The 25,549-nt window shown below is 39.9% G+C and overlaps 1 long non-coding RNA gene across 36 annotated transcripts in view; it reads left to right on the top strand.

The window, feature by feature from the left end:
* The window catches only part of LOC123284789 (uncharacterized), a 471,184-nt gene that overhangs the window by 117,018 nt on the left and 328,617 nt on the right, over positions 1–25,549 (top strand). For 26 of the 36 annotated variants that reach the window (XR_011502348.1, XR_011502333.1, XR_011502323.1 and 23 more), the window contains 2 exons: positions 10,312–10,564; positions 14,310–14,450. The exons of 8 other annotated variants lie outside the window; for them this stretch is intronic. This is a non-coding gene — a long non-coding RNA (uncharacterized lncRNA). The remainder of the gene's footprint in view (positions 1–10,311; positions 10,565–14,309; positions 14,451–25,549) is intronic. 2 more of the 36 variants (XR_011502322.1, XR_011502331.1) reach the window with 2 other exon arrangements.

Genomic DNA, 25,549 nt, shown 5'->3' on the forward strand with positions numbered 1-25,549 from the left:
TCAAGGGATAGATCCACTCATTTCATTCATTCATTCATTCAATTCTTTAATACATTAATTCACTCTCCCATCATTTCTCCATTCACCCATGCATCCATTCTTTCCTTCATTTTATTTACTTTATTTGTTCATTGTTCTGAGATTCTCATTTGTCCTCAACACTATGCTAGACTGGGAGATATAAGATGAGGAAAAAAATGGACTTCCACTTCTAGGGGTTGTATAGAGAAGTGGGGAAATTTTGGTTGAATTAAATCTGGAAGATAAAAGGAGGAAATAGGATAACATTCAGTAGAAAGAATGTCTTTCAGGGAGAGAAAAGCTGATGGAATGATGCAAAGTTGCTGATAGATGAAAGGATAGGGCATGGTCAGAAACTAAGTAGTTTGTTTAAAGCTGGGGAGTGCCAGGAAGTGAGAATGCTAAGGTGAAGTAGATAGATTGCAATGGGCTCTTTTAAAGGAAGGAGAGAAATATATCAATGTCGTTATGTGTGCGTATGTGTGTGTTATTTTTAAAGCCTATTGTGGACTCCATGAAAATTAAGGTTATTAATATTCAACAATAGCTACTATCTAACAGAGATATTAGAGAATATGACTCATGTTCAATACTAAATGTAAATGTAGGTAAAATTGCTATTGTACTGGTCAAAAGCCCCGGACCTCCACTCATTTCCACTAACCATCTAAAATAGTGAGTGGTTCAATCAGTTGATGAGTATCCATCATTCATTCATTCAACAAACACTTTTTCCTATCTACAATTTGTAGGTCCTTCTAATAGATCCCAGAATTATGACAGCAAACAAGATCCTTTTTTCTCTAAGCTTATGGTCTAGCTGTGGAAACAAATGATTAAATGTGGAATTTCAGGAAGATGTGATAAGTAAGTATTATTTTAGAGTAAGAATGGTGTGCTTTGGGAGGATATAAGAAACATCATTTAAAATAGTCTTGAAGCTCAGAGATGGTTCCTGGAAAAGGTGACATGAACTTAGACCTACGGATTTAGTAAGAGTTCATCAAAAAGAGGCACTGGGAACTAGTGTTTCATGTAAAGGCAACAGCACATGTGAGGTATGGAGTTGGCGAGCGCTTAGTGTTTTGAGGACCTGAAAGAAGCCTATTATGACCGGACTAAGGATGCTAAGGGAAGGGCTGCAGGGGCATGCAGGGGACAAAACTTACAGGGCTTTTATGCAAAACGAGGGATAGACTTTATCCAATGAGTAACTGGAAGTCCTTGGATGGTGCAAGTGGCAAAGATATGATCAGATTTGCAATCTGGTTGAATTATAGACAATTAATCAGAGGGAATTCAATGAAAGCAGGTAGACTTGTGAGGGGTATTATGGTAGTGCCCTAGTCTGGGGCCACTTCATTTGAGAGGGAAGTGGAACCATTTCGGAGATGGACTTCTCTGGGGAGATCTTCGGCTGAATATAGAGATGTACATAGATAGGTAGGTAGATTGCTGAATGGTCAGTAAAATCAGATGAGGAATGCCTGTTAATTTTAAAATGCATTCATATGTGGTCCTGTATGACATGATAGTACAGGGTAATGAATAGGAGACAGTGAAAGTAGACAACTATTTTAAGACTGGATATGAAGAGATAGGGGATGGGTATAAGGAGTGTTAGCTGGAAGGGGATAAGATGCAATGGAACCCGTTTGTTTCAGGTGGACAAACCTGAGAATGTTTACCTCTTGTTGGGGAGAAATAAGCAGGAGAGGAGATTGGAAAATATATTAGAGAAGGGGAGGGATAATTGATGGATAAGGCTCTAAGAAAATTGAAGGTAACAGGATTAAATTTTTCATGACAGAGGTGACACTAATCCCACTGTCGCAGAAAGGAGGAAGAGTGCATGGATAAAGAGGGCTGGTTCTCAGGAGTTTCATTATTGGTTTGTTTTTGTTGCTTATGGTGTCCTCATGAGATAGTAAATGAGGTAATCTGCTTAGAAAAGGAAAGGAGTTGGAGGGCTAGTCAGTTGAAAATGGTGGGTTGGAAATAAGTTAGGTTGAACCTTACAAAATTTGCATGTATATGCATAAGAGAAAAGATGAAGATTGTAAAGTGTGTCTCAATAAATAAGTACTTCTGAGCCCAGCAACTTTTCCCTCCTAAGAGTTTACTAAGCTTTCCTTCTTTCTTTGTTTTCTGCCTTCCTTGTTTTCTCTTAGCCAATTAGTAATACTAAAGCTTTCATCACTTTAACAAAAAAAGTTAAGTACAGTTTTAGAGTTTTAAGTAGACTCTATTCTCCTCTTGTGAGCATAGTATTAACTGATGCATTATGTCAGAGCATTGGGAAACCAATTCTGTGTGTTTTTATTATCATTGGTAACTTCTCAAAAAAATGCTAAATCTGCCCCATTTATAGAACTGAAAAGATATTAATGTGATTATTTTTACACTATTGCTATGACTTGCTTTTTGTTTTACATAAAAAACAAATAAGCCAGAAACATATATATATAACTGAGAAAGCCTGAACTTATATATCTTTCATTGATATATCCACTTACCAATTCATCCATTATTTAATAAACATCTCTCTGTAAGGACTGTCCCAGGTACCAAGAAGGCAACACACATCAGCCATAGTCCCTGTTTCAAGAGCTTTCAGTCTAGTTTGGAAAACAGGCTAAATGGTGAAACATTAACAACCAATTATAATACAATATGCTATATGCTGCGTATGTAACAACCCCACATGCAGTATTCTTTGGGCAATGCCTCCCTGGGAGAGTTGCAGAATGCTTCACCGGGTCTAGGGTGATGAGTAAATAGGCGTTTCCTGTCTCCAACTCTGTTTCATCCCCTCACAACACACCAAACACAAGAGAAGTTGTGCTTACCACATAAGAAGTCCCCTACAGGGACCCACTATCTCAGTAGGCAGCAACAACCACCCAGGTTGGAAGCTGGAAGATTGACAAGTGGGAATTTCAAGATGTTTAAGAGTTATCTGAAGGGATAATAATAGTCATCATTTACTGAGAACTTCTCTGTGGCAAACATCATGATTAGGTGCTTTAGGTGCATTACATTTTCCTCACAACAACAATCTCATGAGGGAGAAACATCTATCATCCGCACTGTTCAGATGAAGAAACTGATATATGTATGCATTTGAAATATATTTTCTAAGGTCGAAAGGATAATGACAAGTTGTGTCAGGGTTAAAACCTAGGAGTCAGAGGAAAGCACCCATTGTCTTCTCCATGAGGCCACAGATGCCTTCCTGTTGTCTTTTTGCATAACTTAAGGATGACAACTTGGTCCAAAACAGTACATCACAACAGTTTGGTCAAATTAGAATTTAGTTAAAATTAAAATCCCAGCCTCTCATTCTCCAAGTGCAGTATTGATAATTTTCATGTCCTATGGAATACATTAAAAATATTAATGCTTTCTTAATAACTTTGTCTTTTTTCAGAACTTTTAGTATTTTTCTACTATGTTTCTTTTTCAATTTTAGGTGATTTTCAGCCATAGATTGATTCTCTATTCATTAAGTAAAATAGAGTGAAAGAACATTAACGTTCAATAGTAAGAGATTAGTTGGAACACCCCAAATAACCTTCAACAGAATTACTTTAATGCTTTCTTACTGGATCTTTTATTACATTTCTTTTATTTTTTCTTATTAAGAAAAGTATCAAACTCATTGAATAAAAATCTGAAAAGACATTCATAATCTCCCCCACTTTGACTTCTACTGTTAAAGCCATTATATACATCTAAGATCTTCCCAGCTCTCTCTCTATATATATCATTTTACTGTAACAATGAGATTTAATATGAATACTCTTTCCTTCTCTTCCACAATTATATCAGGCCCCTAAATAATTCTTTTGCTTTTAGGTTATTCCCACTATTCAATACCACAAACTACCCAGAACAGAAATAATTGGCAAAACATGATTTAGAAACGGACTAGCAGAAAAGTAGAACTCACGTGGAACTTTCTGAGAAAGGCATATTTTTAAACACTGATAACCTTACAATGCCCCAGAGTTACCAATTCTGTTTTGGCAAAGCTAATTACTAGGGATATTTTAAAAATCACCTTACATTTCAATAAATGACTGTAGCAAGGGAGTGGCACGGACCATCTGCAGCTACCCACCTCCTCCTTCCAGGGAAGGTGGAGGCCAAAGACATGGTCCACTTTAACTTTCCAGCCATCTAGGTGTAAACAAAGATCATTTTGGGAGATGTTTGTTTCCCTGGGGGCATCCTTGACTCCTTGCTTTCCTCACTCCACATCTAACTTCTCAGAAAATCCTTTCTACTCTGTGTTCCAGACCTGGTCCCTTCTCAGCACATCCATACTTATCATCCTATGTCCAGGACCTGGTCCCTTCTCAGCACATCCATACTTATCATCCTAGTACAAGCCACTGTTATCTCTCGTAGTTGGTCTCCTTGCTTCCAGCTTGCCCCCTTACAGTCTGGTCCACACATGGACCAGAAGGATTCTATTAAACTCTAGGTCAGATATTCAACTCCTGTGTTCAAATGACCTTTCATCTCATTCAGAGAAAACACCAAGTACTCCCATGGCAAGCGACACCCCACAGTATCTGCTCTCAACCCCATTCCATCTCTGACCTCATCTCCTAATACTGTCCTCTTTATTTGTTTTACTCCTGCAACATTGGGATCTGGCCTTTCCTCAAACACATGAGGTGTTCTCCTGAATCAGAGTCTTTGTGTTTTCTTTAACACATTCCTGGAATGCTCTTTTTCATGTGGCTTAGTCTCTCATGGCCTGCAAGTCTTGCTCAGATCTCACCTCCACAGTAAAGTCTTCCCATGAGGACTCTTCAGTTGCAACTTTCCCACCTCCCTAGCCTGTTGCCCTGCTTCATTTTTCTCTTTAGCACTTCTTAATATCTTTCATGTTGCATGTTCAATTGATTGAATGGTTTAGCCAGTCTCCCCCCAAGCAGAATGTAAGCTCTATGAGGACAAGAATTTCTGTTGTTTAGTTCTGTGCTTCAGTCCCAGTCACACAAAGTAGATATCAACACACCTTTCTCGAAGAAGTAGCCTCCTTTCCTCACCTCCATCTGTACAAGGCTCCCTCTGCTGTTACGACCCATCTTGTTGTCTGTGCAGGGCAAATTGTGTGGGGATGGAGAGAACTGGCACAAGTTACCAAGGTGCAGTGGGAAGGAGGATAGGGATAAATTCCATGTGAAGAGTTTTAGTCAATCTGCTTCCCCTGGGGAGATCAACATTTTTGTCACCAAGACCCAAGCCTTGTCTCAGCAGCCTTGACCCATGTCTTGTAATGTCTTTGTTTGTGTCCATTTGAAAAAGAGGGAAATTATTGCTCATATTCTTAACGGAATAGTATGCTGCTGCTAAAAATGTTTGGAAGGAATGAGTAATCCACAGAAACAGGGTTATGAAATTAAAAGAAAAAAACAGTAGTTAAGAACTTTTATTCTGGATCAAAACAATAAAGTTCGAATCCTTTTTAGCTGTTTGAACTTAAGTATGTTTCTTAACTTCTCTAGGCCTGTAAATGCTGATTATAATAGCACTTACCTAATAGAAAGGGCTGGGTGATAGAATGAGAGAATTCCTGGAAAATGCATAGCACACAATACTCAATGTTCAATAATTGAAAACTATTGTCATTATCACTATAATTGTACCAAGTGAATAAAAGCAGGGTGCAAAATTGAATGTATAGCATGAAGTGACCAAATAAAATAAAGTCCATGTTAGCACAAGGGTTTTGAACCTCTGCATTGGAGCTGATGGACTTGCACCCTCTCACTGATTCACACTCCACCTCAACTAGTCAGTTTCACATTATAGCATCTGCCACTTGCACCAACCAGATGACAATTCTGGTATCATTCAGCTTTCTTTCAGTTGTGACAGACACACAAACTGAATTAATCAAAAAGAGGATTTATTGGCTCATAAAAATTGGGAAATCTACTGGGCAGAGCTGGTTTTAAGCAAATTTAGAGTGAGGCATCCAAATGAAATGATGCTCTCAGGATTATTTCTTTCCTTCCCTTCCTCTCTCCCTCCCTCTCTTCCTCTTCCTCCTCCTCCTCTTCTTCTTCTTTTCTCTCTTTCTCTCCCTTTCTTTCTCTCTTTCTCCAAGCACTGCTTGTCTCAGCTTGGATTTATTTTCAGACAGACTTTCCCCCACATGAAAGCAGGAACCTGATGCAGAGACCTTGTGTTTCAGAGTAAGGCACCCTTTCCAATAGCTCTAACCGAAGTCCCAGAGTGGTCTTCTATTGTCTGGACTTGGTTCACGTGGCTGTGCTGAACAAATCACCGTGGCCTGGGCACAGATCACTTGGGCTCACTGAGCTCACTTAGAGGCCAGGGGAACAGAGTGAGGCCCATTGGACCACAAAGATATTTTATTGTTGTTATATAAAAGGAGGGTTGGTAACTTCAAAGAATTACTGAATAGACACAGAGAAAAAAAATTGGAAGGAAATTCTGCATAATGTTAGTATTGATTAACATGGAACTCATGACAGATGATTTATTTTTATTTCTATTTCTTAAAAAACATTCCAAATGATCTTTAGTCATGATGTGTTATTTTTATAATTGCAAAGAAAAAGGAAAAAATGGTCCTTAAGAGTTGAGTGAGCTGGTGAGCTCATCAAATGGTGTGTGGATAGGTACATGTGACCCAAGGACTCTCTTTGGCCCAGCCTCAGACACAGCTGCACATAGACTGGACTTTTAAGCAATCAGCCCTCATCTGGAGCAAAGGCTGTCATGTGCATGCAATATGTCATCTCATCCCTGATGCTTCAGTTTATGGGGAAACCATGTAGTCGTGTTCAAACTTCCAGACATTGATAATCGTGTGGAAAGAATCCTAGACAAGCAGCCAGGAGACATGGGTGGCTGTTTCAGATCTGTCCCTAACAACTGTGTCAGGTGCCAGCCACTTCTTGGCTGCAGGTCCCACATCTATAATCAGAAAGTTTATTTTCAGCTTTAACAATCTGTGATTATTATTTGCGTTTACCGATGGAGTAACTAATTACTTCATTATAGGATTTCTCAAGACCAGTTACCTCCTGTTTGGTTCAATTAGCAAAACGCCAATGTGATTGTCATTGATTTTGATGGTTTGGCTGCCAGGAGAAAAGCCCAATGGGGGAATATTTCAGGATCTTTAGCAGATTTTCTGTTTATATTCCAAGGTAGTATATAGGAACAGAGCTTGTGCTTCATTTTTCAAAATTCTTGTTTAAAAAATGCTCACACCCCATCATTCTCTTCCACTCTGCAGATGCCCCAGGACTCTTTCACTTTTCCCTTTTAGTTTAGAGGCAGAGAAGATAAACCAAACAATAGTCGAGACTGGCTAGAACTGAACCTTTGCTTTTTTCCCTGAACAGAATCACAGGATATTAGACAAAAGGTGAACCTCAAAGATTATTCAATATAACCCTGTTGGATTTAGAGGAAACATTTGCTGAGCATCTTAACATATATACTACAGAAAGAACATATACTGCAGAGTCAAGCAGAGTATTGATTGAATCCTTGCTCTTTCGCTTACAAATGTGTGACCTTTGAAGAATTTCTTAATTTTTCTGAATCATATATTTATTATTCTTTTTTAATCTTTAAAATGGGAACAATAATAACACCCACCTTGTAGCCTGTATGGATGTGGTAGACAGAATAACGACCCCCCTACACACACCAAAAATAATCTATATGCTAATCCCCAGACCCTGTGAGCATATTACCTTACATGGCCACAGAGACTTTGCAGATGGATTAAGTAAGGGATTTTAAGATGAGAGAGTATCGTGGATTATCCAGGCTGACTTGACGTAATCGAAAGAACCTTTGTAAGTAAAAAAGCGAGGTGAGAGAGTCAGAGTCAGAGAAGGAGATGACAAAGGACAGACAGGTTGGAATGATTCTGTGGGGTGGTGGGGTGGAGTAGGGGGCTACAAGCCAAGGAATGAAGGTGGCCTCTGAAAACTGGAAAGGCCACTTAAAACCTCCAGAAGGAACAGAGCCCTGCTGACCAAGTGCAGACTTCTGACCTCTAGAACCGTAAGATAATAAATCTGTGTTGTTTTAAGCCACCACCTTGTGATAATTTGTTACAGCAGCAATAGGAAACAAATACAGTGGAGATTATTGTGTATACAGATGGCCTGGAACAACACTACAGTGAGTAGGTGCACTGAATGCTGCTGTTTTTGCTGCAGTTATGGTTATTGTTGTTTCTCTTCCCCTTCCTATTCTTTTCCTATTTCTGTCTTCTCCCTCATCCTTTTTTCCTGTTCTCTTCCTCCTCATCCTCTTTCTTTCTTCTTCCTTTTTCTCTCATTAAAAATAACAGGAAAGAAAGAAAAGAGCCAGCATTCAATAAGGACCTCCTATGTGTCAGGCACCATCATTGGTGATTTCACATTCACAACCTAATTCAATCTGCCAACCCATTGAATAAGATTTCAGTATTTCCCTTTTACAGATGAAGAAACCAAGGTCTACTGAAGTCAACTGAGCTGCTTCCAGACTCACTGAGAGTTAGTGACTATCCCAAGGCTGTCTGTTACTCTGTGCCTCCCTCATCATTAGCAGGCTCACTTCCATTCCAAAAAAGAACTGTTGACCTGCATCCTATGTGACCTGGTTGACCAGAGCTAGACTGGGCAAGAAATTCCATCACCATGGCAACAATGCTATATGCTGGGTTGAGGCATGGTACCCTGCTGAGCCAGGGTGCAGATGTCAGGGAGAGATGCTGTGCCCCACGAAGGTGCTGCCATCTGTCTGAAGACATCCCTCTGCTCAGAACAGCAAATAGCTCATCACACCCCTACCATTTCAAATGAGCCGTCCCTTGCTCAGTTCAGGGGAAAATAAGAATGACCACCATTTATCAAACACCTACTGGGTGTCAGGCATTGTGCAAGCTTTTTTTTCTCTGATACATATTATAATTCTGTGAAGTGGATATTGTTTTCCCCATTTATAGGGAAAAAACTGAGGCTTAGAGGGGAGAATGGCCTTGCCCATTCACATGTGAAACAGCAGGCTGGAGTGAAGCCAGGTGTGCTCAGAGACTAAGGCCAGGTCTTCCCCAGCTAGTCACACTGCTCCTCACGCCAAGCAAAGACAGTCACAGTGGGTCCCCAAAGGCCTTGAGTCTAATCTGGCACTGTGTTTATTTATTTCCTTTTCCCTCTTGCCCCTTTCACTGCCTCTCTCTTCTTGGGTCGCCAGATCATTTGACAGTTTTACGTAAGCACTGGCACCAGGGCCTGGGGTGGGGAGCATGGGACATCTTGGTAGAATGAAGAATCTACAGAGCTGAGGAGGGAGGATTGAGCAAGTTAGAGGAGAGGCCCGGCCCAGGGCCCAGAGGGATAGTCCTCTACCTCCACCACATGCCTGGCAGCATGCCTGTGGACTTCTCTGCTTGAAGACTCAATAATTTCTGTGTAGATAGAAGGCAGTGTGGTTAGGAGGGCAAGAGGCCAGCTTCAGAACTGGACAGATATGGACTTTAGGCTCACCTCTGCAACTCAGGAACTTTGTGGCCTTGGGCAAGTTGAGTCACATCTCCAAGTCTCAGTTTCCTCTTTTGTAAAAAGTGTTTGACAATACAAGCTGGATCATGTCATAGAATTGTGAGGACCCCACAGCTGGAAGGGGCCATAGAGGCCAGCTTACTCTACATGGCATTCAGGTCCGTGTCTAAAATTCTTTCACGTAAAGCATGTTGCTTCTGTGGGATCAAATATGGTAGGCAGTAAATGGTTGTGCTGATGCCAACGTCAGGAGGTGACGCATTAAGAGGAGTTTCCTTGGAGCTTCTCTTTTGCTGCCTTCCAGGAGGGCTTTCCGCATCTGGTTATACCAGGACACAGACAACTCCAGGACTCCATCTGAGATCTCGTTCCTCACTCTGAGATTCTTGTTTCAAGCACATAAAATGGCATAAAGGTACTTACTATCAAACATGAATGAAGCACACTAGATTAATTGATAAGCTCATAAAATAAGATTCTTAAATGAAACCATTAGAGAATGTAGAAATTCCCCTAGACTTTGTTTAATGGGCTTATCTAGAGCTGAAGTAGGCAAAAAGTTTAAGGTACCTCCCATTTCACAAAGAAAAGGGAAGCTGTCAGGTCTGAAATCCCACCCATACCTTCTTATTTTCAGCATCAGAATGAGAGATTTCCCTTTGGCAAATTTCCCTTTGGGTAACTTCACCTCTTTCCTGGGCTCTTACTTAACTTGCCTTCTCATTTCTTTCAGATTGTTCTTCCATAATGATTTCATCTCTCTCCAGTTCCTCACTAGATAATCTTTTAACAGGCAACCAGTCTATACATTTTTATGCCTGCCATATGGTAGGCATGCCTGAGACACTGGTGATACAAGTGCAAATTAGTCCTTGTTCTCAAGGAGGCTATATTTAAGAGGGGAGAGACAGACAACTCTAAACAAGTCTATGACATGCAGTGTAACATCAAGTAGTACAAAGTGTGAAGAAGAAAATTAAAACAAGGTGGGTGGCAGCAGCAGGGGGCTGGGGTGGCAATAATGGGGGTGTTGGTGGCAAAGGTAGGGATGGTGGTGAGCGTGATGGTAGTAATAACATTGGGAGTGATGTTGGTGACAGTGGGGGCAATGGAGGTAGCAATGATCAGGGGAGGTGGTAGTGACTGTGGGGGTGGGAACGGGGGCATTAGTGGTAGAAGGCTATTTTAGATTAGGTAGTCAGTGAAGTTCTCCATGAGAAAATATTTGAGTGGAGATCTGAATCATAAGGAGCTAGATTTGCAAAAATCTAAGAGGAGAGCATTCCAAGCAGGGAAAATGAAAATGCAAAAGGCCCTGACGTTTCATTGCCCCCTACTTTGTATACTTCAAGTTGTGATTCACATCATCTCTATGGCTCCTTGGGGGACTGAGCCAAAGTTACCCTCTGTGGGAATCTGCCTGATGAACATTTCCTTGTAAGTCACTTCCATACACATTTTTCTCTTATGGTCTTCTTCTGTGAACACTAACCTAAGACAGTGAGTATAAATATATATTTCAGAGAGTTTTTTTGTAAAAAAAAGGAAATTAAAGTTAAGATTATTAAAGTCCCAGAGGCAGCTCAAACTCAGCATTTCTAAAACTGGACCCATTAACATTTTCTCCTCAAATTAGCTTCTCTCCCAATGTCGCTCTTCTCAGAGAATGCCTCCATTATTTATCCTGGCACAAAAGCAGAAACTTGGTTTATTCTCAACTCTTCTGTAGTCAGTTTCCAAATCTTGTTATTTCTATCTCCTTTACATTACATACAGGGGGATCAGTAAGGGCTTAACCAAGAACAATTTAGGTGTCATTGCTGACAGTGGGAACCACTGAAGCATGTTCAACCTTGTTTACCCAAAATAGAACTTAAAATAAAACCATATCCATGCCTTTGGGCTTTGTTCTTTGCAGTCCTTTGCAAACTGTGCCCATGTGCATCATGTCAATTTCATGTAGACCTTTAGCAAAAATGGAAAGGAGGAGGGGCTCTCCACCATGTCCTTGAAGATTGTTGCGAAGGGTGAGGAATTGCACATTTATTGTCCTTCCTCCAGGCTCTGAGGAAACAAATATAATCTGTGGGGAAATTCAATAGAATCTTAACAAAGAGCAAAGGCAATAGGTGAATCTTTGGAGGGGAAACTAATTAAGCCAAACTGAAATTAGTAGTTTTGGGTTTGAAATTCTGCGGGAGTCTGGGCTATGGAAAACTGGAACAGAGAAAGGAAGCATACTGGCAGGGAGCTGATTCAGGGCCCAAGATTAATTATCATTCACCATCTAATTATGTAGTCTGAATCACTACCCTGCCAGTTGAGCTCCTTTCCTCCAACACAGGGGATAAGAAAAGGATGTGGTTCTGGAAGCTGGGGGTCTTGCTTCTAATTTTCCCTTAAGACATAATAATAAAGCTCCCCTTTGTCCTTTTCTGATTATTATTTACCATTTTTATCTTTTTAAAAGAGCTGCTCTCTTACAGATTACTTTCTCCTTCCTTGTCAAATAACCATTTTGCATTCTTGTCCTCTGAATATAAAAATGCCAGGTGCATTCCTACTGAGTATGTGATATATATGAGATGAAATGCTGGATATAAACGCTATTCAATTTGCTTATTTATACTGCCTACTATATGCAGGACGTCTCTTAAGATATTTTAGTTTTGCTAATGGATTCAATCAAGGGTAAATTGTTCTGACTTGCAGTCGTCTACTTCTTACACTAGTCCTAGAAGCTGGGAACTAATATTAGCTCCATTTTGTAGATGTTTAAACTGGAGTTAGAAAACTTAAGCAAATTTTCCAAAGTCGCATGACTAGTAAATTAATGGAACCCAAGATTTAAAGCCAGTCTGAAGTGTCTCATTCAACCAACCCATCATCTTTCATGTTGATAAAGTCTGAATCTACAATGAAGTCCATCCACACATCTAGATAGATCTTGCACAAACATTTCAATACCATTTTCAACAAGAATTACAACAAAAAGAACAATTAGAAGTTTATCTTCTGGGTCCTCTCTCTACTAAAAATAATTTGCTAGCTTTATATTTCCTTTGGGTAAATCTCAAAATAATTCCAGGTATGGTGCTTGAGCTCCTATAAACCCATCTTACTTGTCCAGACTCACCTGTCCTCAATCAGTATTATTGTTATCATTATTATTATTATTATTATCATCATCATCATTAGACTGACCTGGATTAGAATCCTCTCTCAAATTTTGTTTTCTCTTTGTTAAAGCAGGATATAGGTATCACTTCTTTCGTCTGATTATGTTAGAAATAAATGAGATAATACATGTAAACAGTAAGCATAGTATTTGACATATAACAATAAGAGTGAAGTATAAAATGCTATTCCTCTATTCCTGAATTCCTTCTTTGATGCTCTAGATCCTTGAGATTCTCCAAACTCTACTGAAGTTTCCTCTCCTCCAGGAAATTATTCGTTATCTGATCCTAGCTCATTCCTCACTTGGGCTCCTTCCTTCATTGTGGTGGGATTCTGTTCACTGGCCATTGTCCTGTTGCATTCATCTTCTGTGTATGGTGACATGTGGGTGGATAAATGCTCGTTAACTCCAAAATGTCATTCTAAATATCCAGACATAGACACACAATCTCTGTCCTCAAACAGCTCGTGACATAAATGAGGAGACAAGTTAAGCCCACAGAAAATAGCCAGAGACTGTTGCACTATTTCTTAGAATCCACTGTGATGCAGACTCTGAGAGGTGTGTCTTCTGGTCATGTACTTGGGAGCTATTTATGCACACATTATGCACCTGTACTTTGCTGAGCACTCAAGTCAGAAATTAATAAAACACTTTGCTTTAAAGTTACTTACAGTCTGTTGAGGCAAAACTGACATTTTCTCATTTTTTCTCAATTCCACTGGTATTAATTGAAAGCTTAGTATCCCAGGAGTGCTCTCAAGGAAATAAAAAAACAAACAGACGTGTTACCTTCCATTATGAAACTTGTACTCTAGTGAAGAGTGAGGTGGTAGTAAACAAGACAATTTCCAGTAGTAACACGTGGTATACAGTAATTGGGAATGACAGTGGGGAGCTGCTTTAGACTGGGTGGACAGAGAAGACCTTTCTGAGTAGATGCCATAGGATCTAACACCTCGTGTTGAGAAGGAGCCACCCATTACAAGAGTTATAAGAAAACATTTTAAACAGAAGAAGCCTTAAGAGCAAAGGCAGATTCTAGGAGGATGTAGCAGTTGTCTACAATAGAAATTAGAAAACTTTCTCTGTAAAGGACAGGATAGTAAATATTTTATGTTTTGGCTGGACAGTATCTGTCACAGTTACTCAACTCTGCTGTTGTAACACAAAAACAGCAATAGACAATATATAAGTAATGGGCTTGAGTTTGTGCCAATAAAACTTTATTTACAAAATCAGGCAGAGGGCATAACTGGCCTGCCAGCTGTAGTTTGCCAATCCGTGGTTTACAGTGTTAGACAAAGGACTTGCACATACTGCAAGATGTAGCAGACTGTGGTTTCTAAGGTGGTCACACCGCTATATCCCATCTCAAATGCTCCAATTACAATGTTTTGTTGGCATTCCTCCACCTGGAAATGGATTGTATACTCCCTGTCCTTGAATTTGAGTGTGCCTGGGACTACAGAAGATGTGTGCTGCATGACTTCTGAGGCTAAATCATAAAAGATGAGGCAGTTTTCATCACCTTTTTTTGGGATTCACAGCTTAAGAGTTTTGAGCTTACACATAGAAGATTAATCTCCTCTGAATCTGCTCTGCTGGAGAGATCACCTGGAGAACCTACATAGAGTCCTAGCTCTCACCCATTTCAGTCTTCCCAGCGCAAGTGCCGGCCAAGTGCGTGAGTGAGTATTCAGATGTTTCCACCTCCCAACCATCTAACCACTCCAGCTGAAGTCAAATGGAGAATAGATGGTTTATCTCTGTCAAGCATTTGCAAGCTTTCATACTCATGAGCAAAGCAAATATTTTTGTTATTTTAAGCCACTAAAAATGAGGCAATTTGTTACATAACAATTGACAATTAATGCACTTTTTAAACTATTGTTTGATAACATTTAATTCTTTCAGTAGCTTTAAGAGATATTATACGGTATTCTCATTTTACACGGGATTTAAACCCAAGCTCAGAGAGGGAATTCATAAATCTAGAATCTAAGAGCTTATAATTTTAACAGAATCACGAAATTATTAAGTAGCTGCATCAAACTCAGGTACTTTTCACTCTATTTCAGTTATTTTTCAGAACTAAAATTTTATTTGAATCTTCTTTATGTCTTCTATTTATTTGGTGAGATATGTTGTTATTTGAAGAGTTTTTATAATTGCTCTTTGCAGGGTTGTTTTTTTTTTATTATAACTGTCTTTAAATCTTTGTATGACAATTCCAACATCTGTGTCATCTTGATATTGGTGTCTCCTGATTGTATTTTCTCATTGAAGTTGAGATTTTTCTGTTTCTTGGTATAATGAATAATTTGGACTGTATCAGGGACATTTTGAGTATTTTAAGACTCTAGTTCCTGTCTAAATCTTCTCTTCTTAGTCAGCTTATGCTGCTATAACAAAATACCATAAACTGGGTTGCTTATGAACAGCAGAAATTTATTTTTCACAGTTCTGGAGGATAGAAGTCCAAGATCTGGGTTCTGGATAGAGTCCTCTTCCATGTTGCAGATTTCCAACTTCAGCATGGCAGAGGGCAGAGAAAGGAAGCACTCTTGACCCTTGTAAGGGTACTAATCTCACTCACAAGGGCTCCACCCTCATAACCTTATCTAATCCTAATCACCTCCCCAAAGCCCTATCTCCTAATGCCATCACACTGGGGGGTAGTGTCTAAACATGTGAATTTTGAGGAGGACACAAGCATTCAGTCCATAACAAGTAGATAGTTAAACTGTTTTGTTTCTTAATTCATGTCCTGGCTCCCTTTTATAGTTTAAATGTTAAATCTAGTGCTTAAAGTCTATGAAGGGCTATTCTGGTCTGCTCAACTTGTCTGCTACCCAGATGATGGGGCTCTACCCCACCTGGTTCACAGTTCTGACTGGACAGAGGAACAGTGCCACCTGGTTACTGCAGAGGCAGTGAAAATCAGTACTCTTCCCATGGGCTTCACCCATGAAGATGCAGATATTCTCCGAGAAATAGAAAGATTTTTCTTTGCCAGGGAACTGAGTAACTAAGTTCTACTAATAATTCAGCCATTAGAATTATTTCCACTTGTTATAGAAAAGATGCCTCAGACCCAAGGCAGACTGAGGGATTCAAGGAAGGTAGAATCTGCCTCCTGCTCTCTATGAAAATCTTCTAGCCCTTTTTTTTTTCTTCTGTCATTTTCCAGTGGTGGCAAAGAGACTGCTACTTCATGGATATTGGGCTCTAGGAAGTTGAACTTCCACCTCTTTGCAGAAGGAAAGTGGATTCTTATGACTCTCCCCTGCAATTGAAGTCCAAACTACTACAGTGCACTGGGTGCTGGATTAAGCAGTTTTATTGGCCATTTAAATTAGATCAAGCCTCACAAGCATCAGGCTTTATCATTAAACAAGCCTTCTCCACTATTCATCTTTCTCAGTGTATCTTAGGAAAACATAGTTCATTTACTCAGCCAAGCTAGGCTTAGCTGAAAAATTGAAAATGAAAAGAAGAAAAGCTAGCAAAGTTTCATTTTCCACTCTCCCTCACCCCAATCCCTCTGCCAATTTCATTCTCCAGCTTCTCTTCAACAGAGCTTGATTAACAAGAAAACAGCGGGTTCATTTACCCGGTGAGGGAGCGCTCTTCATGTTTGAGCTTTGAAATGAAAATTGTCTTTGGGTGGGAATTTTTCCAGCTCCATCTGAGAGTAGCAGGGCCTGTCATAGTGACTCCTTACTTAGGAGAAGGAAGCCAGACTTTGGAAGGCAGCAGGGGTGGGCAAGGTTTTTCTCTGGGTAGGGTCCTGGGCTACTTGAGAGTAAGCCAAAGGTGATGGAAATACAGTGTTCTAATGAGTCTGGGGTGATACCATTTGATTTTATAGGCTTAAGCATTAAATAAGTGACACCTGTGGCTCCCAGCCATAGACACTGGATATACATATGATCACTAATCCCAGACTCTATGCTAGGAGGATTTAAATCTTCATTTTCATGCAACATTTCCATAGACTCTCTTAAAGTAAAAAGTAGATACAGGAACAGACATGTTCCTCCCAGGACAGACTGAATTGCTTCAAAACATTTTAACGACATCAATTTTTGAGTTTCTACTTTTGAGTAGGAGGCATACACAGGTTAAAATGGCAAGTCCTCTCATCTCTCAGGATTCATAACTTGATAATGGAGATAGTCACAGACATGAATAATTGTCATGTACATGGTAATCAGTAATATTGTATTCAGGATGCCAACACATACTGTACGGGATAAGAGCCTGTGCACTGGAACTGACCCTTATCTGGGTTTAATATTCCGTTCTGCCTCTTACTAACTCTGTGACTTTGGGCCATTTACTTCATCCCTCAGAGATGCAGTTTCCCCATCTACAAAATGAGAATAACAATATCTCATTTTGTGAAGATAAAGTTATGCAAATAAAGCAATTGGCATGCATCTGATGTGCAGGAAATGCTCAAAAACTGGTAATTCTACACAGATAACTTTGGGACTGTGGGAGAATGAGAAAGAAGTTCTGATTAAGGAGATATGAAAAAGTTTTTTGCAGAAGTGGCTCTGGAGGAAGTGTTATCTCACTGGACTGAGGTTGTAAGAAAAGGCATTTCAGATAAAAGTTTGCTCAAGGAAGCAGACATGAAAAGTAGAATGTGAGGCTCAAGGTGAGTTGATGTGGAGTGGGAGTTTTTTGTAAAAATAAGATGGGGCCAGTAGACAGAAGATTTTGAGTGCCCACATGAAGAATATGCTCTTGTTGAACAGACAATGGGAAGTCATTGAAGGCTTTTGAGCAGGAAAATGAAAAATTGAGAGCTTTTCCTCCTCAGGATCACTCAGGAAGCTGTGAGTTGGGTGGCTGGAATTTGAAGGAGAGAGCTAGTGAAAGACCTCAGGGTCAACACTGTGCTGGGGCAGTAGTGGGGAGGGGTGTTGAATATCAGAAATGTTATAAATCTTATCATTTGCACATATTAAGCATGATTCTGATTTTATTTTTAGGGGGGTAAAGTTAATTCTTGCCAGAAAGGAGCAAATGTAAAAGCTAAAAACAAAGATGAGCATCGGGGGGAGATGGAGTGTTCTTTCTTGTCTGTTTTGTGCTCAGAGTGTTGCTGCAGTAAATCATTTTGCAGTGGCAATCAGCTCACCTGTTAGTGAGCCTTGGCATTTAATTGGCATTATCGTGCCTGCACAGAGGCAGACAATGGATGTCACTGGTGTGTGAGTGGAACACATTTGCATTTCATACACCATTGAGAAAGAGCTAATCAGGTTTGTCTGCAGCCTCCCCAGGGAGGACACATCTGGCTAAGACAAGGAGCTGCTTGCTTCCCAAAGTCAAAGGAGTACAAGGACTTTCAGGCAGCCAGACCCTTCCCTCAGCCCTTGGTGAGCCCCAGTGAAAAATGAAGGTGATTTGAAGACCAAGCTGTACCCTCCTAGGGCTGGCAAGTAGAAAGGCATCAGGCTGGGGTCTGGAGGCCTAGGTTCTAACTGGTTACCCCACTAACTTGCTCTACAATCTTGGAATTGGCCACTTGCCTTTTGTGTGTTTCAGCTAATTTTTCTGGAAAATGGTTCCAAAAGTAAAGAATCTAAGTTGTAGTCATTGTGAGTCACTTTCTTGGTTCTAGTTTGGTCAAGCTGGCTAACACACACTCATTCATTTCTCAGACTCTTATCAGGCATTTCAATGTTCCAGGCCCCAAGATTAACTCTAGGCACTGAGGTACACAGTTCAGTAAGATACTGTTCGATTTTCAAGGATCTCACAGCACACTGGGACCAATACTTAAACAACTACATCGATTCAAGTGTAGAAAATACTATAATAGAAGTGGGCACAGAGCCCAGTAGAAGTCTGGCTGTCAAGGATGGCATTTGAGCTGTACCTTAGGGCCTGAGAAGAATTTTCTAGCTGGGCAGAAGGGAGAGTGACATTCTAGGTAGATATAACAGCATAGTCAAAAGCACAGTGATATTCAAGTGTAGGTCCTGTTGGAAAACAGTGAGTAGTCCAGTATGTTAAAGGATTTATTGGGAGAATTGTGAAGGATAAGGTTTTGAAAATGGATTCTGAGTCTACACTATTAGAACTCAGAGCCCTCAGGTTACCACTATCAGAAACATCTGAAATTTCTTCAATCAATATTAATTTTTGATGGGAATCAATCAATAATACAGTATCGAACCCTTGCTCTGGGTGAGGCCCTATGAAAGGCAGAGAGAAGAGTAAGATATGTTATCTTCACATTAGACTCTCTCCTGGGGAACACAGAGACTACAGACACAACAAACCCAAAGCCACCCATTAATTTGTTTGTATATCCATGCAGTCATTTATAAATCCTAGTTAACCCCTACGATGTACTAAGGTTCTGGACAAAATAAGATGAGTAAGTAAAGTATTGTCTTTACCCATGGAGTTCATAGAGGATGAAATAGATGATTATCCATTTTATACATCTCCCATGTTACAGGCCATGGCAAAGATGTGTACAGGGGTCTGGGGAGTCCAGAGATCTAGTAGGAAGTTGGTCAAGAAGGGCTTCCCAGAGGAACCAGCAGCAGAGTGATCCCTGAGAGTACAATTAAGTCAAGCCAAGTTAGACGGGGTGTTGTGTGTGTCCTAGAGGGCACAGAGAAGACTGTTCTGGGAAGGAGTATCCTGTGCAGAGGAGGAGGTGAGGAGATGCTGTGACTGAAACAAAATGTGTGTGGGTGGAGGAGGGTGGCCAGGGCTAAAACTGAGCAGGCAGGCTTCACCCCCTGCACCAGGCAGCTGTTGAGGAGCTGTCCATGGTACTGAGGATCACAGAAGGGCCAGCATCTCAGTACTGAGAGACTTTGAAACCATTAGAAACAAAAGAGATTTGTCATGGTAATATGAAACTTTTTAGAAGGGCTTTTACTTTTGTTCTAAAGCCTAACTAAAGACAACCCTCAGTTCAGGGAAGGAGCTGGGACAAGAAGACTTTGTTTTTCGTCAAATGTTTCTCCTGCCCCACCACACTTTCCAGAAGGCTAATTCCTTTAGTCTCTGGGAAATGCCCAAAGAAAATGCACAAGGGGCTGTGAGAGGTTTGTGGAGGGTTGAAGTCCCTCCCCTCTGTGAAGGCAAGACTCCATCAGCCCCTTGGTGAAAGGTGAGACAAATAGCAGCCCTGGGAGTGGACTCGCCTGCTCTGGGGACTGGTTGGATATCTGAGGCCATGGCAATGGGAAGGCTCTTGATCTCACAGGCATTACTCACCCAGCCTCCCAGAGACTGGTCCAAAGTTGTTCCAAGGCAATTCTTAGAGACTTGGTTTAATAATTCATCAACTTTATTGTGTTCCTACTGAAATTCTTATCAATTGCGACCCCCAAGATCAGTGGCAGAGTGATATTGCTGTCCAAGAATTAAGCCCAACAGGAATTCTGATCCTTACTCTTGTCTCTCTCAAACATTTAAAGGAGGCCAGTTGCTGGGAGAGACCATAGTAGAGTTGTTCAAGGCCACTCAAGTCAGATTGCCTGGCTATAAGAGGGCTTGGCTGTTTACCGGGCCAATAACTTAAACTCTCAGATCCTTGGTATTTCTGTTAGTTTCCTGTGACTGCTATCACAAATTACTACAAACTTTGTGGCTTAAAACAATTGAAATCTATCTACCCACAGTACTGGAGGCCAAAAATCTGAGCTCAATATCTCTGGACCCAAATCAAGGCATTGGCAGGACCATGTTCCCTTCAGATGCTCTAGGGGAGAGTTTATTCCATGTCTCTTCCAGTTTCTGGTGGCTGCTAACATTCCTTGGCTTGTGGTTGCGTCACTCTAATCTTTAGGGCGAGTACCTTCAAATCTCTCTCTTCTTCGACTTCACAGTTTCTTCTCCTGTATGTGTAGTAAAATTTCCCTCTGCCTCCATCTTACAAGGAGACATGTGATTGTGTTTAGGGTCTACCTGGATAATACAGAATAATTCCTCTTCTCAAGAGCCTTAATTTAATCACCCATGAACACCTGTCTTTGTGAAGTAAACTTCACAGATACCAGGGATTTGAATGTGGATATCTTCTGTGTGGCCATTTTTCAGCCTGTTGAAGTATTCTCAAATGAAACATGGATATGATGAAAGCACCTACTTCCTTGGGTACTTGTGAGGATTGAAGCTGGTATCCCCTTCCCCCAATTCTCTCTCTCACACACACAGACACACACCAGTATTTGCCATATGGTAAATTGTCAGTAAATATTCACAGTGACTGTTATTTTATAAAATAAGCTTCCCTTTCCTCTTCTCTTCTCTTCTCTGGGTCCCTCTCTTCCTCCTCTCTCATCCTTTTTTTAAAATTTTTCTTTTGAGGAAGATTAACCCTGAGCTAACATCTGTTGCCAATCTTCCTCTCTTTGCTGAGGAAGACTGGCCCTGAGCTAACATCCATGCCCATCTTCCTCCACTTTCTACATGGGATGCTTACTACAGCATGGCTTGCCAAGTGGTGCCATGTCCGCACCCGGAATCCAAACCAGCAAACCTGGTGCAGCTGAAGCAGAATGTGCAAACTTAACTGCTGCGCCACCAGGTTGGCCCCTCTCTCATCCTTCTTGTTCCTGCTATCCTGTTTTCCAAATTCCTCCTCCTTTCAGCACCTCAAGCAGAATTCTGATAACATACTTCTTTTCCTATAACCACTTTTATTTTCCTAAGATGATCTTTCTGCCAGGAATTGACCTTTCTTTTCTCAGTGAGTGAGAGGTGAGAGTGGGAGGTGGAAGAGGGGAGAAAGTTGAGAGCAAAGAAAGAGGGAAAAAAGGAAGACCATGAATCCACACATGTCAATATTTTCTTTTCCTTTGAGAACTCTTCCTCTCCTAACCTCATTTGTAGCCCATACGATCACCATCTGGCCACATGGGAAGGCTGGAAGGAATCTTAGACTCCTCCTCTCCCCCATGTCTTTTCTGACTCGAACACCACTCCCCACTTCTCATGAGCCCGGATCCAGGGGAATTCACCTCAGAAAGGTCTCTCAGTCAGGCCTCCGCTTTCCAGTCCCAATGCCAAGCATTAAGTTAAGGCCCTTATGGTCACCACTGCTCAGGCTGATGATTTAAGTAGCCTCCTAATTGGTTTCCTGCCTCCTAATTTGCCCCATCTTTTACACCTTCCAGAAGCTCATTTTTCTGTTTGCTTGTTCGTTTTCCTCTTCAGAGGAGGTAGCGTGTGTCAAGATAAGAGAATAGTCTTTGGACTGAGATAGGTGAGGATTCAAACCAATTCTGCGGTTTACTAGCTCAAGATATTGAGTCTTTCTGAGCCTCAGGGACAGTCCAAAAGAGCTGTTATGAAAAATTGTACAGAATAGTAAATGTGAAGCACTTGTATGGTGCTTAGCATATGGCAAGTGCCAATTAAACTAATTCCTTTCTTTGTGTTTAATAAAACACACAAAAAACTACTCGCATTATGCCCCTATAAACACATCTCCTATCAAGGACCTTGATTTTCCAATTCTCCCCTTTATATGTTTCATCCTCAATAAACATTCCTTTCTATTGGGTGATTCCAATCAGCAAGCAATTGCATGTTACGTTTTCTGTCTTAAAAATAATCACTTGACTCTACTTATCCTATGAGTCTTCACCACATTTCTATGTTCCCCTTTGCTGCAAATCTTGAAAGAGCTGCCTGTTCTCAAAGTTTCCAATTTCTCTCCTCTTCTCCTTTAAAACCACTCTAAGCAGGCTTTCTTCCCACTGCTGTATGGAAATTTCTCACTTGAAGGTCACCACTGACATCCAAATTGCTAAATCCAGTGGTGGGTTCTCAATCTTCATCTTACTTGACTTATCAGTTTCATTTGACACAGGCGAGTCACTTCTCTTTGATTATACTTTATTTAGGATTCCCAGGACGCCACAGTTTCATAATATTCTTCCCAATTCACTAGTGGTTCTTTCTCAGTTTCCTTTATTGATTCTTTCTCAGTTTCCTTCATTTATTCCTTGTCTTCATGACTTCTTCATCTGGAGCTGCCCCATCCTCTGCACTTCTTCTCTTTTCTTACAAATTTATTTCCTTGATGATCTCGCTGAATATCAGGCTTTAGACAAAATTTATATGCTGAAAGGTCAACATCTCTCTCTCAACTTCCAGATCCTATATTCAATTATTTGTTTCACATCTCTGTTTGGAAGTCTAATAGACAATTCAAACTCAACAATGCCAATTATCTCCCCATCCAACCCACCATCACAACCTGCTCCATTCTGCCACCTTCCCCTCTCTGATTACATCTGCAAAGATCCTATTTCCAAATGAGGTAATATTAGCCAGTGATAGGCAAAATATCTTTTTGGCAGACACAGTTCAACCCACATCATTAACCAAATCAATTTTACTGAGATCATGATAATAATAATGTAATAATGGAAAGTATTTATTAAATGTTTTCTATATACCAGGCATTGAGTTAGGTGTTGCCTTAATTAATCAAAACAACCTTAAGGCCTGTTATTATTATTATTGCTTCATCAGCATCATCACACCACTTTCATGTGAGGAAACTGAGATACAGAAAGGTATGATAACTCACCCTAGTTGAGACAATGAATTGGCAGAGCCGGAACTAGAATGATGTTGGTGTGCATCCAGAGCTGGTGGTCTCATCCGGTATCTTGTATGGTTGACATCCATTTACAACCCACTACTAATCGTTCTGGAAACCAGAAGAAAAGTAGATTCTTCCTCCAGTTCCAACCCAGTATGTGGGTACTTTCTGTTGTTGCTGCTTATGTTTTCCATTTGAATCTCCCTGTCTATATGGATATGCTTTTCCCAATTTTCATCTCAGAGCTCTCAGAATGGATGCTGATCTTCTCTGGCTCAGTTAACCACAACCAAAGAAGATTAGCTGAACCTTTTCCTGGTGCTGAGCTCTTGCTTAAGGCAAACTTTCAATGCCAGCTTCCTTCCTCAGAATCTCTGGCTGATGTGCTGTGTAATTGCAGAGCAGAAAGAGACCTTTCTACTCTTCCAATTTGGCCTTAATGTTTGCACAGTGCTTCACAGAGAACTTGTGTTATTATTTCTTCCACCTATTTTGGTGGGAAGAAATTACTATTTTCTAAATAAAAATTACTACTTTTGTGGGGAGCAAACAATTTTTGTTCTTTTTTTGAGATTTTATATATTATGACAGATGTCTGTTGTTACAAGTAAAAATTTAAAAAATAAAACAAAGATGTATGAAGGTGTAGCTAGTGATCTCCTGCATGGTGGCACCTCCATTTCCATGCCCCTGAGTTGGCCAATGTTAACACGCTCATGTATATCCTTCTGTTTTTCCCCTTTTCTTATATACATATTACATAAGATAATGGAAGGTTATAGTTAGATTTATTCTTAACCAGGAAAAATCATACTGTAATACTACTTTGAAACTTGCTTTTTTATTTGATAATATATCATGTATATGTCATGAATATATAACATAAGTCATGGCTATTATCATCCAAGGTTTAGTCCTTGGATGACTTTTCTTCTCTAGCCCACTTATTCTTCTGGTGATATCATTTAGTCCCAAGACACTAGAAACCTTTAGGTTGCTGACTCTCAAACTTACACCTTCAGATTGGACGTTTGCCTGAATTTCAGACTTACATATCCTACTGCCAATTTATCATCACCCTTTGTCTGTATCATAGATACTTAAAACTTAACATTTCCAACAAAAAACTATTGATGTTCTCTACAAAACAGACTTTACCTGTGCTCTGCCCTATCTCAGTTTATGGAAATTCCATCATTCTATTGGCTCAGCTTCCAAAAATCTTGTAGCTGCCTGCAAGTCATCTCTTTCTCTCCCAAGCAACACCAAATCCATCAGCGAAGCTTTTTGGCTCTCTTTTAGAGTATATTCAGAGTACAGTCACTTCTTACCTCCTTCATCATCTCCATTTTGGTTTAAACCAGAATATATAATAGCATATATATAATATATATAACTATATATATAAATAAAAATATATTTCTATGTAATATATTTATAAACCAGAATACATTTAATATATATAATTACATATTATGTACATTATATTCCATAATAATATTATATATAAATTATTTTTATAGAGAAACATATTTTATACAAATGGGATTATATCATGTGTGTTGTTTTAGTGTCATCTTTTTTCCAATTCCAATTTCTGCTGTTTTTCTCATCACACATTTGCCCCTTCCCCTCTCTCTTAACTCAGGCTAACAACCAGAAGTCCATCTTTTTATGCATAGTTTCTCCATGCTTCTGTAACCATTTACAGATATATAGGTATCTATTCACTATAAATACAAAAATAAGGGGATTTAGGAGTCCATTGTTTGCTTTAGAAAAACTACATTATATCTTACACACATTTCTCTACATCTTGTTTTTCTTACCTATCAGTAGTTAATAGAAATCCCGTCAACTTAACTGTTATTGCTCAAATTCATTTTAATAACTGCTCTGTATTCCATGAAGAATGTAGATGCCCTAAAATTTATTCATTCTTATTCTACTGATGGGTATGTCTTTTGTTTCTGATTTGTTGCCCCTATGAAACAATGCTGCAATAAACACCATTACATATTGTTCCTTTTATTTCTATAGGATAGATTCCTGAGAGTGAGATTCCTGGGTTAAAAGAGATTCCTGGGTCAAAAGTGCATTTTTATTTTGAATATATGTTGCCAGGCTTCTTTCCAAAATGGTGGTAATAAGTAACATGTCTACAAGTGAAGAATATGAGTACCTTCC

This window comes from Equus asinus, chromosome 3, assembly GCF_041296235.1.
Source record: "Equus asinus isolate D_3611 breed Donkey chromosome 3, EquAss-T2T_v2, whole genome shotgun sequence".
NCBI classification, from domain to species: Eukaryota; Metazoa; Chordata; class Mammalia; order Perissodactyla; family Equidae; genus Equus; species Equus asinus.